General features: G+C 44.9%; 1 long non-coding RNA gene across 2 annotated transcripts; it reads right to left on the reverse strand.

Annotated features, from left to right (window-relative positions):
* Window positions 1-6,336: 6,336 nt before the first annotated feature.
* Window positions 6,337-15,230, reverse strand: LOC110554149 (uncharacterized). 2 transcript variants are annotated; one of them, XR_009587412.1, is made up of 3 exons: window positions 14,122-15,230; window positions 13,602-13,679; window positions 6,337-7,100 (listed from the first exon to the last, which is right to left on the reverse strand). It is a non-coding gene; the product is annotated as an uncharacterized LOC110554149 (long non-coding RNA). The 2 variants fall into 2 exon arrangements; XR_002476762.2 differs by lacking the exon at window positions 6,337-7,100 and adding an exon at window positions 7,117-12,741.
* Between the last annotated feature and the right edge of the window lie 50 nt (window positions 15,231-15,280).

Raw genomic sequence — 15,280 nt, forward strand, 5'->3', positions numbered from 1 at the left:
TAAAAAAGAAATCTTTCAAGTCTGAAGGGGAAATTTAGATCAGAAGAAAATTCAAACTCACAAGAAGAAATGAAGAATACTAAAAATAGCAAATGTGTAAGTAGCTATTAAAGTCTAATTTTTATTCTCTTTACTTAACAGATACATAATTGTGAGAAGCATAAACTATAACCTGATATTATAGAGTTTACAAGGCATATGATTGAAAGAAATGCAAAGAGCAGGGAGATTGTTGCAAAGTTTGACATAAAATGACAGGAATGATAACCTACGGGTGTAAATAAGTACTCTTACAACAAATACTACAAAATGATGCCCATAGATTGACCAAAAAAGTCAGAAGAAAAGAATAATTTTTTTAAAAGTTTAACTCAGAAGAAGACAGCGAAGGAGTAACAGTGGAACGAAAGTTGTGTGAGTAAACAGAATGCAGGTGGGAAAGCTGGGGGAAGTACATTCAAATATACCAGCAATTATATTTAATGGAAATGGATTAAACACTCCAGTTTAAAAAAAATGAGGCTTATCAGGTTGCATAAAGGAGTAAGAACTGACTCTGTGCTGCCTACCAGGGCCAATCTTCAAGGTACTTAGAGCCTGAAGACAAAGTTTTCCCACTCCAACATTAGAAAGATGAAATGGTGATGTTAGTGTCAGCTTCAATCATTTCAAACCAGGCGGTAGCTGCTAATGAAGTGCATACTGTGAAGACCAATTTATCAAAAAGCACAACGATTATGTGTGTGTGTTTCCCCCTGCAGCTTTGATTACATGAGAATAAACCTGATAAATCTAAAAAGAGACATGGACAAAAGCTATAATACTGCTGTATTTGTTTGTTTCTTTCTTTTGCTGTGATAAAATGGCCTGACAGAAGCAACTTATAGGAGAAAAGGTTAGCTTTGGCTCACGGTTCAAGGTACATCACAGTGGGAAATCAAGACAAGAGGGGTTCGGGCCAGCTGGTCACACAACATCTGAAGTCGGGGCGCAGAAAGTGATGCAAGCATGTTCCTGTCCAGCTGTTCTTTCTCCAGGAGCCAGGAGATGGCGCCACCAACAGTGGATGGGTCTTCCCACCTCCACCGAGGCGGCCAGGATTGTCCTTCACAGACGGCCATCTTCCGCGTGAGTCTAGATTTTTTTTTTTTCAAGTTGACGGTTAATGCCGACCGTTACGACCACCTTCTCAGAAATGATGGAACGGACCAAAGAGGAGCTAAAACGCAGTCGAGATCTGAACGGCACAGTACATATCCAGTTGTCACTCACAGACTATTACACCGTATGACCGCGCTAGGTTACTATCCATGTGGACATAAGAACATTCTTCTCTATGAGACGGGTTTCTCCGTGTAAGCCTGGCTGTCCCGGTACTCTGTAGACCAGGCTGGCCTGAAGCTCACAGAGATCCACCTGCCTCTGCCTCCCGAGTGCTGGAATTAAAAGCACGCTCCACCATCATCCTGCCTATAGAGCATTCTTACCCTTCTCTGGTATCCTTAAGTTTTGGTAATGAAATATTACAAACTGTGTTTTCTGTCAGTAATAATTTAAATTGAATTGCCTTATCTGCTACTAGTGAATAATCAGAAGCTTAAAATTTAAATGTATCATTAATTTAAAAGAAAAAGCTAATATATCGGCGTAGAATGTCCAATTTTAGAATTGTTTAAAATTCTAACATTGATCTATTCTAAAATTATCTATTATTTATATAAATATATTTATTTTTTATCTGCCTAAATAATTACCGAAGGTATTTTTAAATATTCCACATTGATAGTCTGTATATTGTGCTATATTATATGCTTCCTTCTCTTGAAGTTATTTTTTTTAAAGTTTTTCAGAAAACAAAATATTTTTTGTTTGTCAATAACAGTAAGAAAGCTACAAAGCTCCACAGACATTTGGAAACCAAACAACGTTGCTTTAAATAGCGCACCGGTCAGAGAAACACTCAGACAAACAATCGCACAGTCTTTGAGGCTGAGCAATGAGGTCAGGACAACGTTCAGGGCGTGCAGGAAGCCGCTGGCATGGAGCTCAGGGCCCTCACCCTGGGGTCGTGCGGAGAGACACCCAGCCTGTCCTCCCGTGTGGGCCGGCCCTCCCACACTGTTACAGATGACGGTCTGACTCAGGAGCTCCTGGTACTAAAATGTCGCCAGAGCGGAGGGGTTTCCGTGGAAATCCCACGCAGAGGGGAGTTTGGGACTTCACCCGCAGAAGCGGGACACTCAGGACGGCAGCGAGCCCTGCTGCTCTCAGCCACGTGACCGTGGGAACGAGGAGCTAGGTGGACTCGCTGAGTCGTCCTTGCCTTGACTCTGTAGCCCGGGCTGTCCTCAAACTCTCAGTCCTCCTGCCTCTACCTCCTGTGTACTGCGGTTACAGGGGAGTAGCTCCACAGCAGGCCCTTACATGTATCTATTGTGTTTATTTTGATGTGTGTTTGTGTGTGCACGCACACTTGTTTGTGTGTAAACGCACATGTTGAGGCCAGAGGCTTGCACCAAGTGTGTTCCTCAGTCTCTCTCTACACTTTTTTTATTTTTTAATTTTTAATTTTGAGATGGGGTTTCTCCCAGAACCTGGTGCTTAACAGTTGACTAGACTGGCTGAACTCAAGGATCCATCTATCTCTGTGTCCCCTGTGCTGCAGAAGTGCTGGGGCGTGAACAGATGCCAACGGCAGGCAGCGCCTAGCCTGTATGTGCACGGATGCCGGGAATCTGAACTCAGGTCCTCATTCACACTTGTGCAGCAAACACAAACTAGCTTTCTTCCCAGACCCTTAATCTTTTTTTTTTTTTTTTTCAAAATTCTTTTGCAAGGTCAAGGTCCTGTTTGTAGCCAGATCTATCTTCACATCGATGATGTCCTTGCCTCAACCCCACAGGTGCTGGGGTTAGAGACATGTGTCACCACACATAAAGGACTTGTAATACTTTCAGTTTATTATGGCTTTATTTGCACCTAACCCACTGGAAGTTCGGATACCCCAGCACAGGCCTCTACACTCCAACTCAGGAGTCGGGGCTCTCCAGTCAACGACCGAGGAGGGTAATATAAGAGATACATCCAGAAAAGCTCATAGCTGAAAGACAAACAGAAATCTCCCAAGTCGAGGTATTAATCGAAGGAAACTAGGAACCAACTGAAAGAAATATATAAGTGGTTAAGGCTGGAAAAATTCAGTAATAAAATCAGTGAGGAGCTATCGGATTAAAATGGAAGCATGATACGAATATTCCTGAATCCATAGTGATGCAATTAGTGATGTGACAAGTTAGGAACTGCAGGGAAAGAAATATCGCATGCAGAATAATCACAATGAATTGAAAGAAGCTTCACTTCTGGAGGAGCGGGGCCTGCTTGTCGGCGTGGAGCGCACATCCTGATGCCTTCCCAAGTGCGCTGTAGGAAATGAGGGCTAGGGTGGGTTTGCAGGGAGAAGCCTGGTAGACCCTTTCAGTTGGGTATCTAGAGTCTGCATCAACAGCCCTACACTGTACTGACAAGATGGATACCTGGTGCCATGTGATGAAAATGGAATTTCATTTCTGCCTCCTTCCACCCAGCAGTCCCTGACCTCAACCAGGTCAGTGAATGAAGAATATTGAATTTATGGCTGGGTAGCCAAGGCTATCCCCAAATGGGTGATCTTTTTTGTCTCAGTTTACTGAGTGCTGGGGTTAGCAGGTATTTGCTACTGAACCTGGTGATTTGCACTATTTTTAACTTATGATATAACAGGATTAATCATTTGTATCCAGTCGTTCCCCATCATACTGAATAACTACAGAAAGGATACCTCCTTGGAGATAGATAGATAGATAGATAGATAGATAGATAGATAGATAGATAGATATATTTTCAGACTAGATTGGCAACCAGCATAGACCTTATTAGCAGCGTAGCTAAAGAACACTTCAAAGGCCTGAAATTCTGTAGACTTGCTCCCTCAGTGGAGTGGAATGAAATGGAAAAGCTGTATGGAAAGGTCACAGCAGGCTCTCCAAAATGCTTGCAAACAACCAGCATATTGCTAAATAGTACATGGGTTCAAGAAGAAATGACACCACAGTAATTGGGAAATATTTTTAATGAGAAGATAGTGAGAATCATGAGCTGTGTATAAAAGCAAAATGAAACTGGAAAGTTGAAAGTTGGAGTCATTAAAAGAAAAAGCCATTTGGACTGGAGAGATGGCTCAGAGGTTAAGAGGTTAAGATGCTCTTTCAGAGGACCCAGGTTCAATTCCCAGCAATCACACATGGCATCTCACACCTGCCTGCAACTCCAGTTCCAGTGATCTGACATCCTCGCACAGACATACAGGAAGGCAAAACACCAATGCACATACAAATGAAAATAAATAAAAATAGCAAACTGTCACAGTCTAACTGACTGTGGGATCCAGGTGACTGACACCAGCCCTCCATACTCCAGGATTCTGCTAAGACCTTTCTGTATGTAATCTAGTTTAATCTGCAACAATTTAAGTGAAATGAGCACATTCATTGAAAATACAACCTGCCACATGAACAGAAGTTAAAATGTGACAGTGTGGTGTGCACTGTGAAATGCAACCTGTATTTTTAAATTAAAACCTTCCTGCACAGAGTGTTCCAGGCCAGACAACTGTGCTGGGAGTTTTCAGTGCTAATCTTGCAGAAATTCTTTCAGAAACTAGAGAAAGAGGAAACAACTCTGAACTCGTTCTGCAAGGCCAGCTACCCCTTGTGATAAAACATGACATTTTATTACCGTGTTTTAGAAAGGAAAATTACAGACCCGTATCTCTCATAAATATAAATAGAAAAATCACATGTGAAATATTTCCAAATCAAATCTAAGAAAGAGGTTAACATGGCACGACTAAATGTAATTGATTAAGAAACGTGTGGGGTGTGTGTGTGTGTGTGTGTGTGTGTGTGTGTGCTTATCTGTATGTACACTATGTGCATGCAAGTATCCAAGGCCAAGAGAAACTGTCAGTAACAGGTGACCGAGAGCTTCCCAGTGCAGGTCCTGAGAACCTCGCCCAGGTCCTCTGCAAGCACTGTTAAGCTCTGAGCATATTTTCAGCCCGATCAAGTGGGTTTTTAAAGATTGTCTTAACAAACTTTCAATGCAATTTACCCCATTAACCCAGCAGGAGAGAAAAAAAATACAAAATCAACTCAAGAGATAGAGAAGCATTACCAGACAAAATTTCAGCACTTTTTCACTCATCAGCACACAGGAACCAAAAGGAACTTCTCCCATCTAGTCACAATTGTGTAGAAAAATCCTTGGAGAACAAATTTTAAAGTTCAAATAAGCAAATGCTCTCTCTCTCTCTCTGGAGTTAAGCAAATACAAAGCTACATCAGTATTCCTGTTCTGCATTGTGCCAAGGACTGTAGCCGGTGCAATAGAGAAGAAAAAGCATATGGTTTGAAAGAAAAGCATAAAACCACTATCAGTCCACACATGGCATGATGATGTATACAGGAACGCCAAAAGGATCTAAAACAAACTGTTAGACTTAAAAAGCAAACCTTAAGGTGTTGTTTTCAAAAGGTAACTTCCAAATCAACTGCATTTCTATGAACAAGCAAAACAAATTAGAAGGACTTTCATTTGCAACTGAGTTGTTAAAATCAAATGCTTAAGAATTAGTTGTATTGGGGGCTGGAGACATGGCTCCTCAGCTAAGAGCACCCGCTGCTCCTGGAGAGGACCCAGGTTCAATTCCCAGCACTCATGTGACAGCTCACAACTCTCTGTAACTCCAGTTCCAAGAGTTCTGACACCTTCACACAGACAGACATGCAGGTAAAAAAATAATTTTTTAAAAAAACCTGTCTTTGGTGGTTTTTTAACCTCAGCTCTTGGGAGGTTAAACCTCATGCCTTTAACCTCAGCTCTTGGGAGGCAGAGGCAGAGACTAACAGAAGTGGGTCTCTATGAGCTCAAGGCCAGCCTAGTCTATAGACAGTTCCAAGACATCCAGAGCTACACAGAGAAACCCTGTCTTGAAAACAAACAAACAAACAAACAAAGAATAATTGGTACTGTATACACACTGGATGCTATGAATATGAATACTGCTGAGTAAAAGTAAAAATTATATGTTTATCAATTGGAAGGCTTGGTACTTTGTGAACAAACTGGAGAGCGACTTCTAAAACTTTCTCAGAAATGCAGAGAAGCTGAACTGCCAAGCCCCACCAAATAGTAATGCTGAGTTTAAAGCTACAGTGATGACGTTCATGCAGCTTTGGTTAGGAGAATGGCGTCCCGGAGTTTCTGTTCCTGTGACAAAACATGATGACCAAAAGCAACTTGGGGAGGAAAGACTTTATTTCCTCTTACGGGTTACAGTCCGTCAACCCAGGGAAGTCAAGGCACGATCTCAAGGCGGGAACCTGGAGGTAGAAACCGTTGCAGAAACCTTGGAGGAACACTGCTCACTGGTCTGTTCTAAATGGCTTGCTCAGCCTATTTCCTCCTATCACCTAAGACCGGGGTGAGTGCCGCCAGAGAGCTGGTTGCTTCTATATCATTCATCAGTCAAGAAAATGTGCCATGGACTTGCCTCCAGGCCAGTCATATAGAGGCATTTTCTCAATGGAAAATCCCTCCTCCCAAATGACTCTAGCTTGTGTCAGGATGACGCACCCTAGCCAGAAGAAGATAGTGGGCTAGACTCCAGATAGACTCACACATACAGAGTTGATTGATTCGTAGGGAAGGGGCACACAGACGTAGGGGGTTAGTAATATGGGAGAGAAGGGGCAGGCACCTGTGTGGGGGTCAGAGGACAGCCTCCAGCAGTTGGCTCTCGCTTCCTATCTTCTTCTCTTTTCAGATGAGGTTATTGCTGTGTGGCCCTGGCTGGGCTGGACATGGTGATCCTCTCACCTCTGCTTGAATTAAAGGTGTCACCAGCACATCCAACTTCAGCTTCACAGAGTCTCTGCTGTCTCTGCTGCTGTGTTGCTGTGTTGCTGCAGGCTGGCCCCTGATCTTCACGCATACCCCCCCAGCCTCCATTTTCCTTGTGGCCATAGGAGTGCTGGGGTTATGGATGCCTTGGTATGTGAGCTCTATGAATCAAAAAGCGTTTTATACACTGAGCCATCTCTCTGGCCCCTTGACTGATTTTTGATACACACACACACACATTAATGGGGTAAGGATACCCTTTAAATGCACATTCTAATATTCTTTTTTTATGAGATAAACTAATGTCATTTATTCTAGAAAGCTGCCTAGAACTTTCAAAAATGAAGTTAGGCATATATCTACATACATCTATTACCCATCATTGAGTAATATGAGAAAACCAACACACATACATTAATCAAAAACAAAAAACAAAACATGTGTCAAATGGTTTATGGTGTCCATTTAAAGGGGTCAGGAATTAGGTGCAACTCAAACAGCAAAATGGATCTACAAACAGCAAAATGGATCACTGTGTTTATACAATGGAATATTACACAGTAACAAGAGGAACATGTCTGCTTTTCTCAGTATTCTCTGAATCACACACAAAGGAATGAGCAGAGGCAGCAAACCTAGCAGTTTATGGACTGTGTGATTTCCTTATATGAAGTCCAAGATTGGCTGTGGTAAAAGCGACCTCTGAAGTACTGGCTGTGGTAAAGTCTGCCTCTGAGGTACTGGCTGTGGTAAAGGCTGCCTCTGAGGTACTGGCTGTGGTAAAGGCTGCCTCTGAGGTAAAGGCTGCCTCTGAGGTACTGGCTGTGGTAAAGGCTGCCTCTGAGGTACTGGCTGGGTGAAGTGGGCCTGGGCCTCCTCTGTTCCCCAGTTCAGTGTGACTACATAGAAGGTGTTCAGGATCTGAGAATTAGAAATAACTATTCTAGTTACTATAATCCAAATTTCTGATAAGAATGAGTAGAGGGGAGAATTCATGTTGGCTCACACTTGAGGGGATGAGGTTATTGGGGGTGGGAAGGCTGGAAGCCGGAGACCAGCTCCTGTTTGTGGCAGTGGGAATGTGAGACTGCTTACTCACATCCCAGCAGATCAGGACACAGCATCCTGCCCAGTTGCCATCTTCCTCTTCCTCTTTTTATTTAGTCCAGGACATCCCCCCACTGGAATGTGTCATCCACATTCATTAATACTCTCTGGGAACCCAAAGGTGTACCCCCTAATTAAGTCAAGGTCACAAAGTCTACAATTCCATAGTTGCACATGACATGCTCACCAAGCAGGTTGGTAACAGTAATGAGAGTATGTGCATGCTCAGACTCTGCTGACATCACTACGGATCAACAGAAAGTTCTGGAGAGAAACCTAAGGAAGATCTTAATAAGGCAGAGATGTTTCCCCCCAGTAATTTTATTCCTAGAAAAATTTCCCTCGAACCAAATGAGGATAGTATCACACCATTATTTGTAATGGCAAAAACTGGCAGCATCCAAACACATCACAACGTGCTCTGAGCAGTGCAGCCACTTAAAATGGTCTTAGAGATAAAAAGGTGCTTGAGAGAGAGAGAGAGAGAGAGAGAGAGAGAGAGAGAGAGATTTGAAAAAAAAAGAAAAAGGGAGGGAATTTGTAAAAACCTTCACAGTGTGTTATGAAATGAACGGGCACATTCAAAATGACCTGTGCCACTCTGCCTGTCTGCAACCTTTAGAACACCTTTACAGCAAATCACAAAAGGCAGACTCAAGGGCCCCAGTGGTAAGGGCAGCTCCTCCCAAATCACAGGGTCCCAAGAAGAGGCAGTTTCCACCCACTTATGCACCTTGCTTTTGTTGCTTTACCCAGGGCTCAGGGTGGTTCTTTCAAGCTACGAGGCTTGTCCTGCCTCATTGGAGGGGATGGAGCTCCCACAGCAAGGCTGAGGGGCAGAAAGATAACTGTGACCAAAATAAACCCTTTCTCTTTTAAGCTGCTTTTGTCAGAGTATTTTAGCACAGCAACAGGAAAGGATACCAGGACAGGAATTGGTACTTGGAACTGGGACCATTGCTTGATAAACCTGGTCATGTGTTTCTTAGGCCACTGGAACTGTTCTATGGCTGGCATTCATGGAAAAACTGGAATTTTGGAACCTTGGGCTAGAAAAGCCCTCAAAAGCTAGACACAGAGCTTAACGGCCAATTCTGGTGGGAGCTAGGAAGGTGAGAATGTTGAGAAAATTTGGTGAGGGCCCAGCTCAAGAGGTTTCAGGGGACAAGGCCTCTGTCACGAACTGGCAAGGAGCCATTTATGTGATATTTTTTCCAAATAATCTGGCTTCATTCTGCCCCACCCCCAAACCTGGATGAAGTTTAATTTGAAGGCAACCGATTGACTTTTCTGGCAGAAAAATTTCAAGACAGGAGAGCTTTTAGGCCCGTGCTGGGGAAGCAGCTGTAATTATTAAAGACATCAGCACCACTAAAGAGAAACCTCCTGACCCACTGGGAAAGGTATCCTGAGGACCAAACCCATTAAAGCCTCCCTTCGACGAAGATTCACTGACTGGATTTACTGATTTTCTGGAAAGCAACTGCCTGGAAAACTGTTTCTCTGGGATCAACACACAGAAGTACATAGAGCTGTCAGCCAAGGTAGGCAGGCTTCATTTTAAGTGAGAAGCAGAACGCTGCAGTGTCATCCATATAATGTTGGCTTCACAAGTATGGAAAATACAGGACCAAGAAGGCCATGGAGTCTTGCTCCATGTTTTCAGAGATGCCAAGGTCAGGCAATGTGTATGGGGTTAGAGTCCTTGCTAGGGGGCCATGAGAGGCGATGATAAAGGTCAAGTGGGGACCACAAGGACATGCAAGGAGAGCTGTGGACATAGATTGACACTAGTCCAGGAGAGAATCTGAGGGCAGGAGAACAGAATGGCTGGTGCTATCCTAGTCTTTTGGAACCCAGCCGATTTTATCACAAGCTCCAGATGCCAGACATGGAGCTCATGATTTGATGTTTTCCCTGTTTGATTTTGGTTTTGCTCTTGTGTGATTTTTACTTGTTATATCCTGGTTTCTCCATTTGGGAATAGGAAGGTTTCTTCTATGCCATTATATGTCACATGTATTTAACTTAATTTCACAGTAGTACACAGTAAGAGAGTATTGATGAAAAATATATTTATTTTTGTTTTATATGCATAAATATTTGCCTGCAAATACATCTATCTGTCATCTATCTATCTATCTATCTATCTATCTATCTATGCACCACATGTATGCTTGGTGCTCACAGAGACCAGAAGAAGAGGGCATCAGATTCTCTGGAACTAAAATTATAGGTGGTTATGAGTAATTGGACATGGGTGCTGGGAATCAAGTCTAGGTTATCTACAAATGCAGCAACTGCTATTAACTGCTCCATTCTTTCTCCAGCCCAGACACTGGACTTTTTTTTTTAACTTCTTACTTTATTTGACATTCAGAAGGTTAGTTCTCATCCACACTGACTGTCTGTAACTTTTTAAATGTGGTAACAGGCACGTTATGTTAGTTATGTGTAGAAATTGTTTGGTGAGTCCTTGTCCTCATTATGGTTTTTATACAAATGTACACAGAAACAATATGGAACATTCCATATCCCTTAGCCATTCCAGATGGCTTTATTGAGCCTGGTATCAATGTGCACATCTGGAGTACCCATCTTCCTGGCAAATTTCTGAATTTCTTTGAGTACCTAAGGAGCACATTTCTTGAAGCCCATTTTATGGATGCTGCCATGGTATATTTTCCTGTCACCACCTCATTGATGACAGAATAGACCTTCTTAATTTCACCACTCTTCTTTGTGGGAGCCATTCTGCTGGGCCCAAGTTGGAAAAAGAATGAGTCTGCACTTCTAAAGTGTTGGAATCATTAAAGACTTTGGAGACTTTTAGAGTCAGGCTATTTAAATTTATAGCAATACCATGAGACTTTGAGGACAAGGTGTACAAGATTATGGCTTAAAAATGATGTATTCAAGTATCAAGTTGACAAAGAGTAGAGCTGTAAAATGTTAACTGTCAGCCTGGCAGAATCTCTTTTTAAATAATTTGCTTTTTATTTTGTATGCATGTGTGTTTGGCCTGTATGTTTGTGTGTGTGAGGGTGTTAAGGAGCTTGAGTTATAGACAGTTGTGAGCTGCCATATGGGTGCTTGGTTTTGAACTTGGGTCCTTAAAAAACAAAAACAAAACAGTCAGTATTCTTAACTGCTGAGCCATCTCACCAGCTCCCAGAATCTAGTCTCACCTGGGAGATAGGCTTAAGGCATGCTTGTGAAGTGTTATCTTGTCTTTTTTTTTAATGTATTTTGTTCAATTCTTCCCTCTCCATTTCCTGCCCTATCACTTCCCAACTTTTCCCTCCTACCTTCATGTTCTCTTTTCTTTCTTTTTTTTTTTTTAAATTCATTTAATTTTATTTTATGTGCATTAGTGTGAGGGTGTCAGATCACCTGGGGCTGGAGTTACAGTTATGAGCTGCCACGTGGGTTCTGGGACTTGAACCCGAGTCCTTTGGAAGAACAGTGCTTTTAAGCACTGAGCCATCTCTCCAGCCCCATTCTTGCTCATCTTAATTGGTGTGAGAAGACCCATCTTCATTATCGATGAGGCCAGTCCTGGGCAAGGAATCCTGAACTGTATGAAACAGAGAGAGCAAGCTGAGCACTAGCATGTCCTGACTGTGGGTTTAATGCAACCCACTACTTCAGGCTCCTGCTGCTCTGCCTTCTAGCTACAGCAGATTGTACCTTAAAGCTCGAGCTAAAATAAGCCCTTTTTTCTGTAAGTCAATTCTTTCCAGAATATTTTCTCATGGCAACAGAAAAGAAACTAAGGCTCCATGGCAGCTGGGTGAGCTTGTGCAAACGCAAAGCAGAGCTCGTGTCTCCCAGCCCCGAGGCTCAGTGGCTTTTCCTGCTCTTCCAGCAAATCTAATCGGGAAGGGCTGGGCTCCGACCTCACTGCTGCCTTCATCATCTTTGCTACTTCCCTCCCATACTGTGTTGTTCGTCCTACCTCAGTGTCTTCACAGTGGCTGTGTCCCCTGCTCTGGATTCTGTCATTCTACTCTTGGCAAAACTGAGTCTTCAATCTAGCACAAGCCCCTGCAGTGCCACTTTCTCAGAGAGGGCTGTCCCTGTCTAAAGACATTCGACAGTGCTCTGGGCCTCCCACCCCAATCTCCCACCTGCAACCTATCGCCTCTCCTTGCTTGGCACACGACAGGAGTCTGGTAAGTGGCTTTTCCAGAGAGATGGAATTGTCTCCTGCCATGTCTCAGTGGGATGGATCCTTAGGAGACACTTGGGGTGCTGAGTTGCGGGTGTGGTTTGTGTGCCTAGGGAGCTAGCAGGAGAGAGGCGAGCTGCCTGTCAGTAGAGAACCTGACCCTGGCTGTTTGATCTCAGCCTCTGCCGGCAGCTGTGTGAGCAATCCCTTGGTGTTAAGCCAGTCCCTCTTTCCTTCCAAGAGAGAGATCCCTCAGCTGTTGGGTAAGTGGGCAAGACCAAAATGGAACCATGCCTGGCCAAGAGCTCGGCTCACGGGATCCAGGTCACTTCAGCAACTCTTCCAAATGTGGATTCATTTGAAAGATTTATTTCTTGCCATCAACAAAGGGAGACATCTTTAATGAAAGGCAGAGAAAACAAGGCTTAGCCAGGATTAGAAGCGGGAAGCAGAAATGAGAAGGAAGTAGCTGCCAATGCTGTTGGGAATGAGGATGGAATTTGGCTCTGAGCTTCCTGGCAGCCCTGTGAAAAGGGAAGCCCGGTCAGTTACAGAGTTCCTCTCACTAGCAAGGAAGATGCTTGCTGGTTCCCCAGGGGAGATGTAATTTGTTCCAGTCTTAGTTTTTCCAGGCAATAAATCCTGAATGAAATTTCTCCCTTGAGGTTGTAGGAGATATCATTAATTGATGGGATAAATAAAATGCTTGTCTTACAGTTAACTATGGAAATGACTCCCCAGGGACCTGGAGGGTACCTACCATGCAGTTCACTAGGTATGGGTTTTGTTTGGGTGCCCTTATTTTTCAATTAATTAATTAACTAATTAATTAATTAATTTTGAGACATGGTCTCTTTCTGCAGCTGCAGCTCTCTGGGATTGGTATCCTTACCGATAGATCTCACACGGACTTTTCCTTCTGAAGAACTAAGACTATTTACAAATCATATCTCAATGTCTTCACAGGGACGTTTTTGCAAGGAGAGGTAAGGAAGAACCTGGCTTCCCCCCACAACGTGCTGGTGAACTCTCTGTGTGCCAAAGTTATGGCACAAAGCGAAGGAAATCCTTGGTGGCTTTGTGGGAAAAGAACAACTATGGGAGAAACAGTGGAGGGCACTGCCTAATGGAGGGAGGCAGGCTGTGCTGGAATCTCCCCTGCCTCTAGCTGTGAGAGTTCAGTTGACCCTCTCTGCGCATGCTCCCCTGTTGGTAAACCTGATACTTGCCCTGGACGATGAAAAGGGCAAAGAAAGGGTCAACCGCAAAGCACCCGATGTGGGTGCCATGCACCCTATTTATTTCAGTTCCTGTGTCGGAGGTCTTCAGGGAATTCCAATGAGCACCCTCCCACGCACATTTCTGGGATTCAAGCCCAACTTACCCACAGAGGGAAGCTTGAAACACGCACTGACTCTGCCTTAGCCACATATCTCTGGGAAGAGGGGATGTCCCATGAGCCCTGTCAAATCGTTCAGACCAGAGTAACTCAGTCTCTAAGGACCGGACAATCTCTAAAGAGCCCTCTGGTCATGGCCACGCCCTTTCTTTTCCTCGGCCTTTCTGGTTTTTCTCAGCTTCTCCACCCCACCAGCACTAGTCACTGAAGACCATAGGTCAATTTCCTGGGCACTTTGACACCTCCAGGTCTTCCCTCTTCACCTTCCTGGCACGCTACCCGAGGATTCCTGGCCCACTTTTGATGTCCCTTCATGTATGCCCTCCTCCCCTCTGAAAAGTATCTAACTCCTCAGCCTGACCTCTCCCATGTGTTAGTTAGAGCTTGAGGTAGTCTTTCAGACCTCGGGCTGGGCTGGAGTCTCACTGGAATACACCGATCCAGGTCTTCATCTGCATTACCCACAATACCCAGTACTTCAGAAAGCAGCACCCGCAGGACTCACCCTAGAGCTGGCAGCTGGACCTCACAGCTTTGCAAGATGAGGAAACAGGGTCAAAGCGATGGACACTCAAGGTTACACTGCAAGTGAAAGACAAGGGATTCCAAGAAGCATTTGTAGTATCAAGGTCACAAGAAACAAGCCGTGAAGTTCCCTCCTCTCCCAGCCCCCATCGGATCTCCAGGAGCTACACCATTATCAGGAATGCTTAACCTTAGAAGGCCCCCTGGGACCACCCTGGCGGAAGCTCCTTTCTCTTGGCAATCCGCTCCCCTGAAGTGATACCTTCTTGGGACTGTCTGGGACCTTCCTGGACATACCCAGCACTGAGCAGGCCTTAGACCTCTTACTGGGGCAGAATCCTTTTTGGCAACTTCCAGGCTGAGGTGAGACCCACCTAGGGCCAAGGAATCAACCCTGCAGCAGCCTCCCCTTGTGGGGCATTACAAAGAAGGGCTTGCTTGGGGTGTGGTTATCCGGTTCCCCAGCTCACCATTCACACCTTCAAAGGTCCCAGCCTCACCACATCCCTTCTTGCTGTGTCCTATTTCACAGATGGAGAAAACGAGGCAGTAGGCAAGAAAGTGCTACTTAAACATCTTGTCCAAACCAAAGTTAGAGCGCAGTTGGTCCCAGTTTTCTATTCTGTCTTGGTCACTGTACTTCGATCTGGGCATCAAGTGAGGCTCACCTTTTAAGCCTGCAGCCCCACGTAAATGGTTAATTTTTCTCAGGGGCCCCGGGGCCCTTCCCCCTGGTGGTCTGTGGGACCGCATGCCACCCAGCTTCGGCTGATACTTCCAAACTGCCGAGTACCCAAAGGGTTAAAGGGGCCCGGAAGGGGACCCAGGAAGGGTTAAAATTATAAACGCATTTCTGGCTCTCTGACTATTTATTGGGTTGCAGACCGACAGCTTCGAAGCCCGGCAGAGGCAGGGGCCACCCTCTGATGGGCTTGCGCAAACGCCACAACTTTCCAGCACGACCCCCCGAAAGTATCCCGGGCGCAAAGTTGGCGCAGCCCGCTCCTCCTCCGCGGCGTCGCCCTCCCCGTGGGGCGCGCGGCGGGGACGCGCGAGCTCCCGCGCGGGGCCGGCTCGGGGGACGCGGGGCTCGGCGAGGCCCGGCTCCGGCCCCCTGAATTGGGGGGTCCGCGTCTGCC

The sequence above is a fragment of the Meriones unguiculatus genome, chromosome 18 (assembly GCF_030254825.1).
Source record: "Meriones unguiculatus strain TT.TT164.6M chromosome 18, Bangor_MerUng_6.1, whole genome shotgun sequence".
In the NCBI taxonomy this organism is placed as follows: Eukaryota; Metazoa; Chordata; class Mammalia; order Rodentia; family Muridae; genus Meriones; species Meriones unguiculatus.